This window comes from Carcharhinus amblyrhynchos, chromosome 13 (assembly GCF_965287045.1).
Source record: "Carcharhinus amblyrhynchos chromosome 13, sCarAmb.v2.hapA, whole genome shotgun sequence".
Classification (NCBI taxonomy): Eukaryota; Metazoa; Chordata; class Chondrichthyes; order Carcharhiniformes; family Carcharhinidae; genus Carcharhinus; species Carcharhinus amblyrhynchos.
This window is the reverse complement of record NC_137336.1, coordinates 65,699,519-65,718,890: the sequence shown is the minus strand read 5'-3', so window position 1 is coordinate 65,718,890 and position 19,372 is coordinate 65,699,519. Positions and strand designations below refer to the sequence as shown.

General features: G+C 43.7%; 1 protein-coding gene across 5 annotated transcripts in view; it reads left to right on the top strand.

Annotated features, from left to right (window-relative positions):
- LOC145351957 (serine/threonine-protein phosphatase 2A 55 kDa regulatory subunit B beta isoform) overlaps positions 1–19,372 on the top strand; it is a 512,592-nt gene that overhangs the window by 454,700 nt on the left and 38,520 nt on the right. The window lies entirely within an intron of this gene.

Genomic DNA, 19,372 nt, shown 5'->3' with positions numbered 1-19,372 from the left:
GGAATTTATTAGGTGGGGATGTAAAGGTACAAAGCCGAGTCCTTTGCTGAGGACAGCACACTCAGCCTCAGAGAGAAGGTCGGAGGGCGTGGTGAAGACACAGCAAGAGCTGAGGCTAGAAGAGATGGAATTCAAGGGATTGAGTTCTGCGCACATGGCCCTGTCCTTTTCAGACAAAAGAACATGTACACACAATGTGCCTTTTGAAATTAAGCAAATTGGGCAAAAACCACTCTCTAGGCAATGCATTGCCCAACTCGAGTTAATCTGCCTGGTTTGAATTTCAACAAAGATTGGGGCACTTAACTATCAGTCATTATTTAACTGGTGTGTTTTCTATGTCAATGCCTCTATCAATCAGAGTCCATCTATCAACCAATTAGCATTCTTCTTTCATGAAATATAAATTGTTGTTCCCTTTACAGTTGGTATTCTTGTGAATAGTCCTGATGAGTGCAAGATGAAAAGCTTTGACAACGTGTGTCCTTTTTCAGCAGTACTCAAGTTCTGTACAGTCAAATGCCTATTGGTTGACTGATTCAAAAGTCATTTTAGAGTAAATGAGAATATCCAAACAGCTCTGGAATGTACAATATCAACATTACAGAGAGGAAAAAGAGTTATAGCAGACAGGAAATATAATGTCATTGAGGAAAACATTTTTCTTACTGCAAGCCATTTTTGTGTCAGTGACAATTCCCATTAAAAATATGTTGTGGTAAAATTGCACTGGACAAGGAACATATAACACATTTGCATAAAATTCTTCTGTCTGTTATTTTAACAGAAGTTCTAATCTGTTTAATTTAAAAAGATCATCAGCTAGACCAAAACAGTGGACACATTAAGCAACCAAATACTAACGTACTGTGTGCAATTTTAATCCATGTATCAGACCTGCTTCCTCCAAATGAAGTCTCCACTGTGAAGAGTGTCACATGGGGTGAGATACGAATGTGGTTTATTCCAGTAGAACCATAACCCAAAACAGGTCTGTGCTTTCAGGCAAGGAACGGGAAAAAAAAACGAAGAGAATGAAATTAAAAGTTAGCTGAAATTGCAGGAAATCACACCTTTCTCAGCTGATCCATATCTCTGCAACCTGGAATCCACCAAAATCACCGCCCTCCTCCAACTCTAGCCTCTTTATCTGCCCAGTTTTAATCATTCCACAGTTGATGGACATGCCTTATTTGCATAGGCACTCAGCTCTGAAATTCCCTCCATAAACCACTCTCTCTCTAAGGTGCTCTTTAAAACCTACCTGTTTTACATGTTTTTTGTCATCTATCCTGATATTCCCTAACATAGCTTGGTGTCATGTGTTGTCAGACAATGTTCCTATGCAGCATCCTGGAATGTTTTGCTGTGTTGGAGGCACTATAGAAACATCAGGTGTCGTCTGACAATGTTCCTATGCAGCATTTTGGGATTTTATAGAAACATTAGACATTTGTGAAGCAGCGAAGGGATGAGAAAATAAAATGGAGCCCACGCTGTCTTGCAAGATTTGAGGGGAGTCTGTCTGACTTACAAAAAATGAGATATTTTTAGTACAACACTGGCATTTTTTTTTACAGGAGTGATAATAAATGCAGGAAGGAAGATGACACAGGAATTAAATATGAATATTAAAAGTGTATATGATCATATTAAACACAGGACCATGAGATATATCAGTAATTTATGTGAGCTGCTTTTAAAGCTGGAATATCATTTGTTTTTGATTCCCACAGTCCCTCTTTAAACCACATTGATCTTGATGGAAGTCACGGCCCATCCATAAATCAGACTGTTACTGAAATATAATGTAAATAATCCCTTGGAGAACAATGACTACATAATTATGGACATTGCGTGTAATCCTTCTTACTACATTTCAGCTTCCCTCAACGGAATATAATATACTTTAATTTATGTAATGTCTTGTCGAATTTAAAGCCGCTCAAAGGGCTTCACTGTTTCAGCTCGGTGCTGGAGTGTCAGCCCACGTTATTGTGTTCAAGTCTGTGGAGAGGGATTCAAAGATGTAAGCTTCTGATTCAGGATGGTGTAAATCACTCGGTGAAGACTGATATTGTTCTATATCTCAGACAGGACAGTGTGACATTATATTTGACAGTCTCCTGAGCCGCCAGAGCATGTACACAAGCCATCTTAAATGTAGCAGCTTTGAATTATAATTAAACCTAAACTATTGGATTTGTAGGACCTGTTATTCCACACCCTGACAGTCCACATTGCTACTCCCTTCTTCCCACTGTATAGTGATTTTTTTTAGTCTTGCTCAGTTGGAGTATACCCACCACCATTCATCAATGCATTCTATGCCCTTTTTGAGCAAGAGGTCAACGAGAGCATGCCCTCCACCCCAGAAGCCTTGGATGAACCTATATTCGAGGTCACCATTGCAGATGTCAGAGCAGCCTTCTTGATTGTCAACCCGTGGAAAGCAACTGGCCCGGATGGGGTGTCCAGACGAGCACTCAGATGCTGCGTAAACCAGCTTGTGGGGGTATTCACAGACACCTTCAACTTCTCTTTATAACAATCTGAATTCTTATCTGCTTCAAGAAGATGACCATCCTCCCAGTACCAAAGAACAGCCAGGCAGTGTCCTTAATGATTATCATCTGGTGGCTCGAAAGTACTTCGAAAGGTTAGTCATGGCACGAGTCAATTCTGGCTTCCCTGTTTATCTGGATCCACTACAGTTCGTCTACCGCCACAACAGATCCACAGCAGACACCATCTTCCTGGCCCTTCTTAGCCCTGGAACACCTAGATTCCTGTTTCTCGACTACAGCACAGTCTTCAACACTATCATTCCCACTCCAAAGATGTGCAGGCTAGGTTGATTGGCCATGGTAAATTGCCCATTGTTGTCAGAGGAACTAGGAAGATAAATATGTGGGGTTATGAGAATAGGGCCTGGGTGGAACTGTTGTCATTGCAGGCTTGATGGACCAAATGGTCTTTTTCTGCATTGTTGATTCTATGAAAAGCCACATGAGCGGGCTACATATAGGGGGATATAGTAGGCCTTACTAAACATTGTAGGCTTGGGAATACGTTTTGCCTCAGGGATGTTAGTCTTTGCCTGTTTAATAATGAATTTTTTTTGTCTCCACAGGCATTTAAGTCCAGCAAGGGGCATGCATGCGGCAGGTTGTAGTGGGCTGCTCTTGGACGTTGCTTCGGGAGTTGCCTATTGCTTCATGTCGTTAGTGTGCTTGAACTGGACCATCTCGAGGGCAACATGACAGCTCAGAGACTATCTCTGTTGCTGTGCGGACACGTGGATTTGGGCCTGTGTCTGTGGGAGTTTGCACGTTCTCCCCGTGGTTGCGTGGGTTTCCTCCGGGTGCTCCGGTTTCCTCCCACATCCCCAAAGATGTGCTTTTAGGCTGATTGATTGGGTACTAAATTGTCCCTAAATTGGACCTCCCTGATCCTCGCACATTAGGCGTAGGCTAAAATCATGAATAGGACACTGACAGTGGGACGGCGGCACGGGCTCGTTGGGCCGAAGGGCCTGTTTCCCGTGCTGTGTTGTTCTTTGAAACTCATCTCCAAGCTCTGTGGACTAGGCTGTGCAAGCGGATCCTGAACTTCCTAACCCACAGATGCAGTCAGTAAAGATAAGCAACATCACCTCCTCCATGACCATCCTCAACATTGGTACCCCACAAGGCTATATCCTCAGCCCTTTACTATACTCCTTATACACCTATAGTGCGTGGCCAAATTCCTGTCCAACTCAATTTTCAAGTTTGCTGATGACACCACTCTAGTGGGTTGGATTTCAAACAATGGAAAGAGATTGAGAATCTTGCATACCTTGAGGGAAATGGGCCAAATGCAGGCAATTGGGATTAGCTTAGGGGTTTAAAAAAAAGGGAAGTGTGGACAGGTTGAGCCAAAGGGCATGTTCCCATACTGTAATCCTCATAAAATCATACAAACCCTACAGTGCAGAAAGAGGTCATTTGGCCAATCGAGTCTACACCAACCACAATCCCACCCAGGCCTTACCCCCTTATCCCTACACATTTACCCGCTAATCCCTCTAACCTATGCATCTCAGAACACTAGTGGGCAATTTTAGCATGGCCAATCCACCTAACCTGCACATCTTTGGACTGTGAGAGGAAATTGGAGCACCTGGAGGAAATCCACGCAGACACGAGGAGAATGTGCAAATTCCACACAAACAGTGACCCAACCCAGGAATTGAACCCAGATCCCTGGAGCTGTGAAGCAGCAGTGCTAACCACTGTGCTACCACGCCACCTCTATGACTCTATGACCTCTAACTGGTATGATGACATTAATCTCTCCCTCAGTATCAACAAAACGAAGGAGATAGTCATCGACTTAAGGAAGCATAGTGGAGTGCATGCCCCTATCTACATCAATGGGGATGATGTAGAAATGGTCGACAGCTTCAAGTTTTTAGGTGTCCAGATCGCCAACAACATGTTCTGGTCTCTCCATGCTGATGCTATTGTTAAGAAAGCCTCAACTTTCTCAGAACACTAAGGAAATTTGGCACGCCTCTGACTCTCACCACTTTTTACAGCTGCATCATAGAAAACATTCTTTTTTATTGTATCACAGCTTGGTACCATTCCTGCTCTGTCCAAAACCGCAAGAAACAACAAAGCCAGTCCATCACTCAAACCAACCTCCCACCCTTTGACGCTGTCTACACTTCCTGCTGCCTCGGGAAAGCAGCCAGCATAATTAAGGATCCTGCACACCCTGAACATATTGTTTTCCATCTTGTTCCATCGGGAAAACGATACAAAAGTCTGAGGATATGTACCAACTGATTCAAGAACAGTTTCTTCCTTGCTGCCATCAGGCTTTTGAATGGACCTACCTTTACAAGTTGACCTTTCGCTATATCAAACTTTAAATGCTTCTGCCGCTGTATGAAAACTGCAAATCCTGGGAGGACCTATAAAGATTATACAGAATGTATCGTATACAGACAAAACAGACCATTCACCCAGTTGAACCATTCCAGTGTTAATACAAGTTATTTACAATTACCTTTATCTTATCATATCAGAATGTGCTTCTCTTCCATTCTCCATTGATTTTATCTAGCTTTCTCTTAAATGCATCTCATAGAGTTATAGAGTGGGATTTTCTGGTTGCGCCCACTCCAAAACTGGAAAATTCCACCTGAGGTCAACGGACCCAATTCCTGCGGTGGGCAGGACAGGAGTTTTACCTCACAGAAAGAGATTCTTCAGCCCGTGTTGTCCATGTTGACCATCAAACACCTATCTATTCTAACCCCATTTTCCAGCACTTGGTCCATAGCCTTGTATGCTATAGTGTTTCAAGAGTGCGCCTAAATGCTTCTTAAATGTTGTGAGGGTTCCAGCCTCAACCGCCCTTTCAGGCAGTGAGTTCCAGTCTTCCACCACCTTCTGGATGAAAACGTTTTCCTCAAATCCTCTCTAAATCTCCTGCCTCAACCAAAAATCAATGGCTTCTGGTTATTGACCTCTCTACCAAGGAGGAAATGTCTTCCTATCTATACCTCTCATAATTTTGTACATCTCAAGCATATCCTCCCTCAGCCTTCTCTGCTCTAAGGAAAAGAACACTAGCTTAACCAGCCCCTCTCCATAGCCAAAACGCTACAGATAACATTCTGGTGAATCTCCTCTCTACTCTTTCTAGTGCAATCACATCCTTCCTATAGTGTGGCAGCCAGAATTGCACACAGTACTCTAACTGTGGTCTAACGAGCTTTTTATACAGCTCCATCATAACCTCCATGTTCTTATATTCTGTGCCTTGACTAATAAATGCAAGTATCCCATATGCCTTCTTAACCACGTTATCGCCTTGTATTGCTGTCTTCAGGGATCTTTGGACACGCACACCAGGGTCCCTCTGGTCTCCTGTACGTCCTAGTGTCCTAATGTCTATTGTGTATTACCTTGCAATTAGTCCTCCCAAAATGCATCACCTCACACTTTTCAGGGTTAAATTCCATTTGCCGCATCTGACCAGCCCATGTATATCATCCTGTAATCTAAGGCTCTTCTCCTTGCTATTTATCACACCACCAATTTTCATGCCATCTGCCAACTTACTGATCATAACTCCCATAATCACATCTACCACCTGCCACTAAGCCAATTTTGGACTCAGTTCACCAAATTACCCTGGATCCCATGGTCTCTAGCCTTCTTTATCAATCTCCCTTGTGGGATATTGTGAAGAGTCTTACTGAATTCCATGTAGACTACATCAACTGCACTGCCCTCAACTACATATTGAGTCATCTCCTCAAAAAATTCAATCAAGTTGGTTAGACATGATGTCCCCTTGACAAAGCCATGCTGTCAATCCTTGATGTATCCTTGCCTGTCCAAATGGTGATTAATTCTGTCCTTCAGAATTTTTTCCAATAATTTCCCTACCACTAGTGTGAGACTCACAGCCCTTATTTACCTGATTTTTCACTACTTCCTTTGTTGAATTATGGTACCACATTAGCTGCCCTCTGGCACCTCACCATGCATTTCTCTGAGTAAAGAGTTTTCTCTTGAATCCTCTACTGTATTTATCCATGCCCATCTAGTTTGGACTCCACAACAAGTGAAAAGATCATCAGATACATGTCGATTGTATTGAATGTTTTCATAATTTTAAGATGTCTATCAGGTCATCTCTTGACCTTTTTTTCGCACAAGGAATAGGAGGCAGGAGTTGACTTTGAGCCTGCTGATATAATCTTTGCTGATCTTGAGCTTTAAATCCACTTTCCCAATCATTCCTCATATCCCATAATTCTTGCGGGGTAGAGAATTCCGAGGATTAACAACTCTTTAAATGAAAAAAATTGTCTTCATTTCAGTCTTAAGTGAACAAACCTTTTGCTGTGACTGGTGCTCAGTGTTTATCCTGTGAAGCCCCTTCAGAATCATGTACACTTCAGTGAGATCAGCTGTCATTCTGATAAACTCAAGAAAATATAGGCCCAGTTTACTCAGCCTCTTATCATAGGTCATTTCAGGAACCAATCAGTAAGCCTTGGTCACCAAAACTGTACACAGTACTTCAGGTGTGGTTTCACCAAAATCCCGCAGCAGGATCTCTTATTCTTGTCCTCCAATCCTATTGCAATAAAGGCCAGCATGTAATTTGCAATCCTAATTGTTTGTTGTACCTGCATGCAGACATTCTGTGTTCCTGAGAGCTGTGTGGAAATTAGTGTGATTCAGTGAATCAGATTGAAGCATGAACATAGACAGATTTATGACAAATTTTTTTTTTAAAAAAAGCTTAATTTTTTAAAAATCTCACAACAATATAAAATGTTTGAAGGAATAAAATGTGACACTCTAAACTGCAGTAGAGCAGAAATCTCCATACAAGCAACAATTCATCAAACAAAATGTTACTGTTGTAGAGCCTGATGCACTTCATGAACTGCAATGATAGGGTTTCTGTGACAACGATTGATAGAGCATTTTTGAACAGTAGATTGTGCTGCGCAATCCCTCCTACTTAACACATCCTACCTGCTTTTGAAGAATTAAAGGCACTGTGACCCTGGTGGCTATCATGCACTTGCCATGATAATATGAAACCCCTCCACTCACCCACCGCCCCCCCTCCCCAAATGAAGTAATGGCTATGCTGTCGGTTCACCAATGAATCATTCTGACCTGTAGGCTAAGTCTTCATTTCTTTTACAACTCAGTTTTAAAGGAAATGGAATCCTTCCCCAACCCCCAGCCTCACACAAAAAATCTGTGATAAAATTCCTCCAACTCAAATCCAGAATTAAATTGGGAGTGGCAGGAAATTGAAAATTCTCCACAACAACAAAAGGAAAATCACAATGTATGAAATCAGATTAACCTCCTGGTATGCTGCTGCCACTGTTTTATAGGCCCTCCAATCGACCTTTCATCCCTTCTGTCTGTTTAAACATTTTCCACTCCAATTAGCCCTTTGTTTTCTCATGTTTGCTGCTGAAGTGCATCAGTAAGTGCTTTACATTGCTACTGTGCTCTGCTAGACAGAGCTGAAATTAAAATTGGTGCCATTAAACTGTCAGAAAATGTCATCTGCTTGTCATTGGGCTGTCTATGAGAGATTCAGCCTACCGAAAAGATTATTATTTCCTTCTGATCTAACCTCCCTCCTCTCCTGGAAATGGTGACTTGTTCAGGGTGGAGAGATTGGAGTTTTTCAGCTCCACCACCCATCTCTCTTTGTACCTTACGCAAGTGGTGGCTTCATGAGTGAGACTAAACAAGGAATGTTCCCAGGCCATATGTGGATGCGTCACAGTCAAGCCCTATCTTGTCCTCAGACATTTATTCTCAGTCAGTAGCCTTATTGAACAGTGATAAAGAATGAGAGTAACTGGTGACCTTTCTTTTCCTTAACTCAGCGGTTTGGAGGCACCGCCACAGCTTTCTTGGCCAAGGTTAGCTGATTCTCACGGACTGGGAATCTAGTGCCAAATGTGACTTTGTGGTAGCATTCTTGGGAGAAAAGCAGGAGAGTCCTCCCTGATCCTGACCAATATTTGATCCTCAACCACATCACTGAAAAGGGTGTCTGGCCATGGCTGTCCATGGGACCTTGCTTTTCTGCCTTACAGCAGTGACCATCCTCTCTTTCTTTTTCACCCATCTTGTTCGATGGAACTAATCCAACTTCAGATCAAAGGTAATGATTGTTCTCCTTCCTTTCTTTCCCCTCTTGACTAATCGCTGTGGTGTTATTCCACCGGAAAGACGCCATTCCAGTAAGACATCATCAGAAGACATAAATGTTGTCGGAAAGAAAAAATTGGATATGTGGATTTTGCTATGTCAGACTAGCAGATGCACTTGTGCATCAATAATTGAGAGTCTAGGGTGGATAAACTTGCCTGCTCCAGATGGCTTCTATCCCAGGTTGCTCAAGGAAGTGAAGGATGGAGATAGCGAAAGGCTTGCTTTAATTTTTCAATCTTTCCTAGATACAGGAGAAGTGCCAGAGGATTGGAGATTGGAGAGTAGGAAGTGTGACACCCTTATTCAAGAAAGGGGGTAAGCACTATCCCGGCAAGTGCAGGCCAGTTCGTTTAACATTAATGGTCAGTAAAGTTTTAGAAGCAATATCCAGGGAGAAAATGAACAGACACTTGGAGAAGTTTGAGTTAATTAAGAAAGCCAGCATGGATTTCTAAAAGGCAGGTCGTGCTTGAGTAATCAAATTGAATTTTTTGATTAAGAGAGAATTGATGAAGGAAATGCAGTGTATTTATGGAAGTGTTTGACAAAGTACCACGTAAAGAGCTGATTAACAAAATTGTGGCTCATGGAATAGGACTTGGAATGTGAAATTGAATAAAAAATTTGACTTAAGGGCAGAAAGCAAAAAGTCATGCTAAGTGCCTATTTTTCAGAGGATGGTAGACTGTGGTGTTCCCCAGAGGTCAGTGCTAGGGCCATTTTTTTAAATTATAAATGACTTGAATATCAGAAAACGGAGTAAAATTTCAAAATTTGCCCAAGATACCAAAGCTGGAGGATTGGCAAACGCTAAGGATGAAACAAATTGACTGCAACAGGACATAGGCTGACAGAATGGACAGATCCATAACAGACGGAATTTAATATGGGAATAGAAGAAACTGAGAGTTCATGTGTGCGTATCATTGAAGGTGGCAGGACATTTTGGGAGTGGTTAGCAAAATATATGGGATCTTGGGCTTCATATATAAAAGGTATTTTGAGTACTAAAGTAGGGACGTTACATTGAACCTTTATAAAGCTCTGGTTAGGCCACAAATTGAAGGCTGCATGTTGTGGGGTATGGACAGCTCATCCCCGTAACCAAAGTTGGCATGGTGCTCTGAGGGCCTCGGTTCGAATCCCACCATAGCAGATGGTGGAATTCAAATTCAGTAATGATGGTGGCCATTAAACCATTGTTGATTATCATTAAAACTCATCTGCTTCACTAATGTCCTTTAGGGAAGGAAACCTGCCATCCTTACCCAGTCTGGTCTACGTGTGACTCCAGACCCACAACAATGTGGTTGACTCTTAACTTCCCTCTGAAATGGCCTAGCAAGCCACTGTGTTCAAGGTCAATTAGGGATGGATAACAAATGCTGGTAATTGCCATATTTCATATCCCATGAAAGAATATATTTTTAAAAAATGAGCAATTCTAATATAACATCTCAAGATCTGATATTTCTGTAACATCTTCCATATTCTTAGCACACAGGGTTTCCCAAACTTGGAGCTGGGGGACCATTAGTAATCTCCCAAGCGCATCAGGGAATCCCATAACACTGATGTCACAAAAGAGGTGTGAACACAGAAATCAAATGTAAACAAGCCTTTCCTAGTTACACCTCTGCAATAATTAGAAATTAGGAATGGGCACACGGTCACAAATATGTTCACCAGCTACGTTGCCCTGGCACATTAACCCCTGGCCTAGCCACCCCCTAAAATTAATCCCTGGAAGTAATGTCCACTTTAGGAGTGGATAGTTTCATCATGATTAAAATGTTCTCTTATTTAAAAAAAACTTTTGTCTTTTTAATAGGAGGAATGATGCTGGAAAGCTGATTCACATATTGGACATACACACCTCTCTCCCTCACATCTCTCTCCATCATTCACTCACACTCTCACACATGTCTCTCTCCCTCACACAGTACATAGACACATCATACCCACACCTCCCTCTCACATGCACACACACTCATCCCCTCTCACACTCATCCCCTCTCACACTCATCCCCTCTCACACTCATCCCTCTCTCCCTCTGTCTCTCTGTCTCTCTCTCACACACACACTCACTTATCCTCTCTCTCTCTCATACATGCATACATACACACTCACTCACTCACTCATCCCCACACACACACACACACACACACACACACACCTCTCTCACACATGCCTCTCCAGAACCTTTCACCACTTTTTGCTGCCAGCTCAATTCTCAGGATCAATCCTTGCACTTGGCCATGGGTTTATCGGCCCAGCAATACCAAGATAGAATAAATCAAATGAGCCAATCAGAAAAATGTCTCTAAGATCAAGTGCTCCAAGAGACCTTACTCTGATTGGCCTATTTCATTGCTGTGATTATTTTTGAAATTGCTCCTTTTAAACCAGTGTTTTCTGGCGACATGGCGACTGCCAGCTCCACAGACCCCCTGGAGAGCCTTCACGGACCTCAGTTTGGAAACTCCTGCCATATAACGCTTCAGCTAATGAATTAATTTTGAAGTGCACTGTTGCAGAGTAGGGAAACACAGCAGCTAATTTGTCCACAACAAGATTCCACAAACCAGCAAATTAACTCATGGTAGGGTCAATCAGTCATCAGGACTTCAAAAAATCTCAAAGCATTTCACCCAATGAATTATTTTAGGACTTGCTACAATAGGCAAACATACACAACATCTCCAGCAGCATCGATAAATATTTCACCTGTGGTCTTGGTTGAGGGAGGAATGCTGCCCAAGGACAGGTGTAACCCTCCTACTCCTATTCAGATCATGCCATGGCATTGTTGACATCCATTGGAACCAGCAGATAAGTCAGCCCTGTGTTGTGGTTTACTATCTTGTCCAAAACAGCCTATTATTCCTTTATAAAAGCACTAAAAGAAATTTCCCAAATAGTCAGCAAGTTAATCAAATCCGAGGACAGATCTCCTGTCAGCCAGGGTGATGTTAAGAGTTTTGGGAATAGGGATAGATTTGAGACTAAAGTAAAAGAGGAATTAGCAAAAAGAGAAGGAACTTCTTTTCTTCGTGTCCATGCTAATAGTGTGCTGGTAGAATCTCCCCAGACATGGACGAGGTTATTTGTTAAAGGTAATTCATCTTGCTCTGGCGTGTGCACTGTCTGACAGCCATGTTAAACAGATCAGTACTTGATTCATTGTGCTCGGAGACCTTTGAAGTTGCATGACTAATTAGAGATGGGTCATTGGGTTTCATTCAATAATTTAGTAAGAACTGTCTCAGTCTTGCCAGTACATTTCACCAGTGAGCTTTTGATGCCCTTGCCTTACAGAGGTGACTGCCTGACTGACAGTTGGGTTTGCCTCCTCTCAGAATAAACAGTTCAACCTGCTTTCTCAGGCACTCGGCAATATCCAACCATGCCGAATGATGCATCATTGATTTTTGTCACACCACATTAGCCTGCGTGCCTCTCTCATCCATAGCGCAGATAGAGGGCTGGCAGGTTTCATGCTCTGCTGTCGCTCTATCCTTGGCATGCTAATGATTACCCAGAATCTGTGGCCAGGATTTTCCAGCCTTGCTGTGGAGAGTTTTCCCACGGTAGAAGTGGTGAACCATTGACTGCAGACGGGAATGTCCGGTCCTGCCAAAATCTGTTGAGTTTCTGCTCACCCTCCCCGTCACCTGGGAATCAGCCGCGAGGGATCAACAGCAGCAGAACCAGAGGATCCTGTGGCAGAATGGACCAGAAAATCCTGCCTGTGCCTCAACACTCTGTATTTCTGCATTAAAGCACTCAATCATGTCCACCCACATGCTTGCACACATGCACTCATACTAATGCGTGTATACACACACTCAGACTCACACAGACAGTTGCACACATGCGCTCATACTAATGCGTGTTTACACATACTCAGACTCGCACAGTTGCACACATATACTCATACTAACGTGTGTATACACAAACTCATACTCGCGTAGATACTTGCATACATGCACTCCCATACAGATTCATAGTTGTATATGCACACTCTCATGTTCCCATACACCCCCTCATAGTAACACACTCACTCATAATCACTCTTGCAAACACAAAATGCCTCCCACGACTGAGTTGGAAGGTCACGTTCTAGATAATTAGGAAGGTGAAACTTGAATAGACTGCAAGCTGTCATGAGGAAATTGTTTTGAATTAAAGGTGAAAATTTCAGCTTGTTTGTTAAAGCGTTTTAAAATTTGGTATTGTTTTAAAGCAACTCTTACTCAATAATTACCACATGTGTTCTCGATTTTTGTTTGGAATTGTTTAAAATAAAGTGAACACCAATCATTGAGGAATTTCACCATCATTGAGTGCCCCACTATAATAAAATCTCTCCCATTTCCTGCCCTTACCCTAGCTTCTCTATCTTTATCCTCTACTCTCCCGGAATTTCTGGCTGGCACTGGGTGCTGCACCCACTCATGTCCTCTTCCCCCATATTCACTGTGCATCCATGTGCGTACGGGTCCAGAATCCAGGATTTAACAGTATGAAGACCTCTCAGGTGAGCCAAATCCCAACCTCAACCAAGAGCTTTCCAGCAGGGATCACTGACAAATGATCAGGAGCAGGTAGCTCTGGATGATCGCTGGAAGGTTGTGAATGTAGCCCAATATATCATGCAAACCAGCCTCCCATCCATTGACTCTGTCTACACTTTCTGCTGCCTTGGTAAAGCAGCCAACATAATTAAGGACACCATACACCCCAGAAATTCTCTTTTCTACCTTCTTCCATTGGGAAAAAGATAGAAAAGTCTGAGGTCATGTACCAACTGACTGAAGAACAGCTTCTTCCCTGCTGCCATCAGACTTTTGAATGGACTTACCTTGCATTAAGTTAATCTTTTCTACACCCTAGCTATGACTGTAACACTACATTCTGCACTGTCTCATTTCCTTCTTGTAAAGTGTGCAAGAAACAATATTTTTCACTATATGTTAATACATGTGACAATAATAAATCAAACCAAATCAAATCTTTAGTCTTTCCCCGTTTCAGCCCAGAGACCAAATGTAATTTCTCTTCCCTCCCTATCTCCCCAACCCCATTGTGTCCCCCTTACCTTACCATACATCAAACATGAAACCCTACGATTTTTCTCAATCTTGTAATGAGACAGGGAATTTAATCGACTGAGCTGTTAAGTCTTTTTTTGTAACTGTGATATGGAATTTCTTAATTAAGGACAATGCCACTGAATTTGCACCCTTACAGCCTGGGCAGAAATCTCTATCAGAATTTATCCATTATCAAATCTGCCTGAGTGTTTCCTGACTGGAGTCAGAGGGCCCTATTTGTCATCTTGATTCTAAGTGCTGGGCGGACTTGAAACTTGGAATGTTTCAGATCTGACTTTTAGACCCCCCCATATGCACCCCCATATGCATTCTGCCTGAAAAAATATCAGCAATTCCAAATTGCGCTGAACAAGCCTGTGGGCAGGGTTTAATGCACCCAAAATCCTGCAGCTCCGATCGGTGCCTCTAATTGCACATGCGCAGGGGAAAAAAAACCGAAAGAATAAAGCTCCCCTGCCACATCACTCCCAGGCCGGATAATGGATCTTCCTGGCCCCCAAAGACATTGCCCCACCCCCACAACATTACTGACCTCCTTATCCCCCAGTCCCTTCACCATCCAGACCGATCATGGGTTCTTCCCCCCTTCCCCCTCACTGATCACAGACCATGGCAGGGTAAACACGGTGGTAAGGAGGGAAGGGCTCATTAAATCAAGTTAAATGCATGCAAATGCATTTAAATGGCTGTCGCGCCCATTCTGGGCGCAGTCCCAATCACTTTCAGGCCTTGATGAAGGGGGAACTGGCACAGAGGCAGGCACCTCACGCCTGACTTTACGTCTGAAAGCAAGTGCAATTTGGTGGTAAAATCGAGCCCAGAGAGTTGAACTTTCAGCAAGTTTTAAATAGGCAAGTAATACTCCGCAACAGGCGACAACAGGTGGGTGGAGTAGAGGAATAGGAAGGGGGCCATTACTGTGCTAGGAGTGTACTATAGGCCGCCCGAAGAACAGGGTTGTTGTAGTGGGAGATTTTAATCTCCCTGGGGTGGATTGGAAGGTGCCTAGAGCTGGGGGGGGGGGGGGGGGGGTCGGGGGTCGGATGGGGGGGAATTCATAAGATGTGTATTGGAAGGATCCTTGCAACAGTATGTAGATAGCCCGACTAGAGAGGGGGCGATACTGAATTTAGTTCTGGGAAATGAGCCGGGTCAGGTAGTTGTGGTTGCGGTAGGCGAACATGTGGCTAATAGTGACCACAACTCCGTCTGCTTTAGGATACGAATGGAAAAAGATGAAAGCTGTCCTAAGGGGAGGGTGCTAAATTGGGGGAAGGCTAGATACAGCCGGATTAGGCAGGAGCTTAGGGATACAGACTGGGATAGGCTGTTGGAAGGCAAGACCATGTTAGGCATGTGGGAGTCTTTCAAGGGAAAACTGCAATGGGTGCAGGAAAGGCATGTGCCGGTTAGGAGAAAGGATGGGAAAGGTAGGATTAGGGAACCATGGATTACTAGAGATATAGAAGACCTGGTTAGGAAGAAACGAGAGGCGTATGTCAGGTCTAAGCATCCGGGAATGGAGAGAGCGTTGGAGGAATACAGAGAGAGTAGGAGGGATCTCAAACGGGGAGTTAGGAGAGCAAAGAGGGGGCGTGAGATGGCTTTGGGAGGTAGGGTTAAGGAGAATCCAAAAGCGTTTTACTCCTATCTTAAGAACAAAAGGGTGGCTAGGGGTAAAATCGGTCCTCTCAGGGACAGACGTGGGGAATTGTGCTTAGAGGCAGAGGGAATGGGGGAGATCCTGAATGAATACTTTGCGTCGGTATTCACGAAGGAGAGGGGCTTGATGTCTGGTACGGTCATTGAGGGAGCGGTAGACCAATTGAAAGATCTATCGATTACGAGGGAAGAAGTGTTAGGGCTTTTAGAGGGCATTAAAACCAATAAATCTCCGGGGCCCGATTGCATTTATCCTAGGCTGCTTAGGGAGGCAAGGGATGAGATTGCTGGGCCTCTGACGCGAATCTTTGTCTCTTTGGACACAGGTGAGGTCCCAGAGGACTGGAAGATAGCGAACGTGGTACCGTTGTTTAAAAAGGGTAGGAGGGATAGCCCGGGTAACTATAGGCCGGTGAGCTTAACGTCAGTGGTAGGCAAGTTGATGGAGAGGATTCTTAGGGATAGGATGTATGCGCACTTAGAGCATTGCGATCTGATTAAGGATACACAGCATGGCTCTGTAAAGGGGAAGTCTTGCCTTACGAATCTGGTAGAATTCTTTGAGGAGGTGACAAAAACAGTCGACGAAGAACAAGCCGTTGATGTCGTCTATATGGATTTCAGTAAGGCGTTTGACAAAGTCCCTCATGGTAGGTTGGTAGAGAAGATTAAAGCTCATGGGATATGTGGTCAGGTATCTAGATGGGTAGAGAACTGGCTTGCAAAGAGGAGTCAGAGAGTAGTAGTGGAGGGGTCCTTTTCTAGCTGGAGGTCTGTCACTAGCGGTGTGCCGCAGGGCTCAGTACTGGGACCTCTTCTCTTTGTAGTGTATATAAATGATTTGGAAGAGGGAGTAGGTGGTGTGATCAGCAAATTTGCTGATGACACCAAGATGGCTGGATTGGCAGGCAGTGAGGAGCAGTGTATGGCAATACAGCGGGATATTGATAGGCTGGTTGATTGGGCAGATATATGGCAAATGGAGTTTAATCCGGATAAATGTGAGGTGATGCATTTTGGCCGGAATAATGTAGGGGGGAGTTATGTGGTAAAGAGTAAGCCCGTAAGGAGTATAGAATCGCAGCGAGACCTGGGGGTGCAAGTGCACAAGTCTTTGAAGGTGGCAAAGGGGTATAGAATATAAGAGCTGGAGTCTAATGTTGCAGTTGTACAGAACGTTGGTTAGGCCACATTTAGAGTACTGCGTCCAGTTCTGGTCACCTTACTACCGGAAGGACGTGGAGACTCTGGAGAGAGTGCAGAGGAGGTTTACCAGGATGTTGCCTGGTATGGAAGGACTGGGGTATGAGGAAAGATTGAAGAAATTGGGGCTCTTTTCCCTTGAAAGACGCCGACTGAGGGGGGATCTAATAGAGGTATATAAGATTATGAAGGTTATAGATAGAGTAAACAGAGGTAAGCTATTTCCTATGATAGAGACACGTAGGACAAGGGGCCATGGACTTAAGGTGAGGGGGGAGAGGTACAACACAGATATTAGAGGGAGGTTTTTCACACAGAGGGTAGTGGGGGTATGGAATGCTCTGCCAAGTAAGGTGGTGGAGGCAAACACGCTAGAGTCATTTCAGAGTAACTTAGACAGGCACATGACTGGGTTGGAGATGGGTGGATATAGGAGATTGTTTTAAATAAGGGTCATTAGCATTGAGGCGACCCTGGTAAGGTAAATGGGTACGGTATAATAATAATGTTTTTTTCCCTTTTCATTCACAGGTTTTAAGTCGGTCCACCTCGTGTCCAATGAGGGGCATACACACGATGGGTCGTACTGGGGCTGCTCTTGGTTGTTCGAGATTAGCCTAGTGCTTCATGTCGTTAGTGTGTGCCTAAACTGGACCAGATACTGGGCAAGACGACAGCTCAGGGACTATCGCTGATTGCTGTACAGACACATGGATTTGGGCCGGTGTCTGTGGGAGTTTGCGCATTCTCCCCGTGCTTGCGAGGGTTTTCTCCGGGTGCTCCGGTTTCCTCCCACACCCCAAAGATGTGCTGTTAGGCTGATTGGCAGGAATAAATTGTCGCTAACTCAGTTTCCCTCAATCTGGATGGCCATAAAACATTAGACAGGGGTCGTGGGTGGAGAGGGGGACTGGTGGTGTTGAGATGGCAGCGCGGGCTCGTTGGGCCGAAGGGCCTGTTTCCCGGGCTGATTTTGTTCTTTGTTCTTTGACATTTACCTGCCCTTTTCATTCCTATGCTGCCTTGTTTCATTACAATAGAGTAGTGGTTATGTGATTGGATTAGTAACCCAGAGAACTGGACTAATCAACCAGAGATTGAGGATTCCAATCCCAACATTGTAGTTTGAGAGTTTGAATTCAGTTTAAAAATATGGAATTAAAACATTAGTATCAGTAAAAGTGGTCATGAAGCTGTTGAATTATTGTAAAAACCCAATAAGTTCCTTAATCTTCTTTGGGGAATACCTGCTGTCCTTACCTAGCCTGATCTAGATGTAATTAGTGCCAGATCAGTGTGTTAACTCTCACTTTTCTCTAAAGTGTCCTGGGAAACCAATCAGTTTAATCGAGGCAACTAGAAATGAGCAATAAATGCTGACCTTTTCAGTGATATCCACATCCAGAGAAAGAATGATCACATTTTGTTTAATGGTTATGCTGGAATATTCTACTTTGAGCTTGCCATCTATTTCTGCTGCTGGTGATAATGCTCCTTTGTAGACTCCTCCACCGCCTCTCCCCAACCCCCCACCTCCCCCCATTCCTATCCTCCCAAACTTCACAAATTATAAACCAATGTGTCCTTCCACCCTCCCCCCAATTCCCACCTCTTTCCCCAAGGATTGCCTGTCAGTCAAAACTATGCAGCATTGTGATACTTTGTGCTGATCCTATACCTCAGGGATCAATCTGCATCTGAAAGTGTGTTCTGTCGCATGGCTTGTGGAGACATTAGTATGTTCTTTCCTCTCTTATTTTCTCTTTCCCTTCAACTTCTTCCATCTTCTGTTTTTTGCCTCTTTTTTTCTTTTCCTACCTCTATCGATAGTGGGATAGCCCTGTCCCATCTCCAACATGTAAGACATACAGTGCAAATAACTATCCAGAAGAGTAGTTGAGGGAATTGTATAGATCTTTGAGATTGTCTTCCCTGGAGAGCAGTGGGGACAGTATCAGTGGATATTTCTAAGGCAGAGGTAGATAACGTTTGACTCCCTTGTTAGAATCTATCGGGGATGGGTGGAATGTGGAGTTGAGGGCACAGTCAGATCATAATCTTATTGAATGGAAGCACAGGCTTGAGGGGCCAAATGGCTTACTCCTGCTTCTAATGCGTGAGTTCATTTGTATGTTCTATAGATGCCTTTAAGGCGAAGCTAGACAACTTCATGAGTGGGAAAGGAATAAATATATTGATTGGATTAAATGGGCAGCATGGTGGCACAGTGGTTCGCACTGCTGCCTTACAGCGCCAGGGACCGGGTTCAATTCCAGCTCCAGGTCACTGTCTGTGTGGAGTTTGTTCATTCTCCCCGTGTCTGCATAGGTTTCCTCCAGATGCTTCAATTTCCTCCCACACTCCAAAAATGTGCATGTCAAGTTGATTGGCCATGCCAAATTGTCCCTTGGTGTCAAGGGGATTAGCAAGGTAATATATGGGCCTGTTTGGGATTGTTGTCAGCGCAGACTTGATGGTGTCCTTCTGCACTGTAGGATTCTATGATTCTATGAAGTAGAACAGATTGTAGGAGGCTTGTGTGGAACATAATCTAGAGCAGAATTTCTGTGCCACACACTCCATGTACAGATTATGTGGAGATATCACTTCCCTTTGATGAGTGT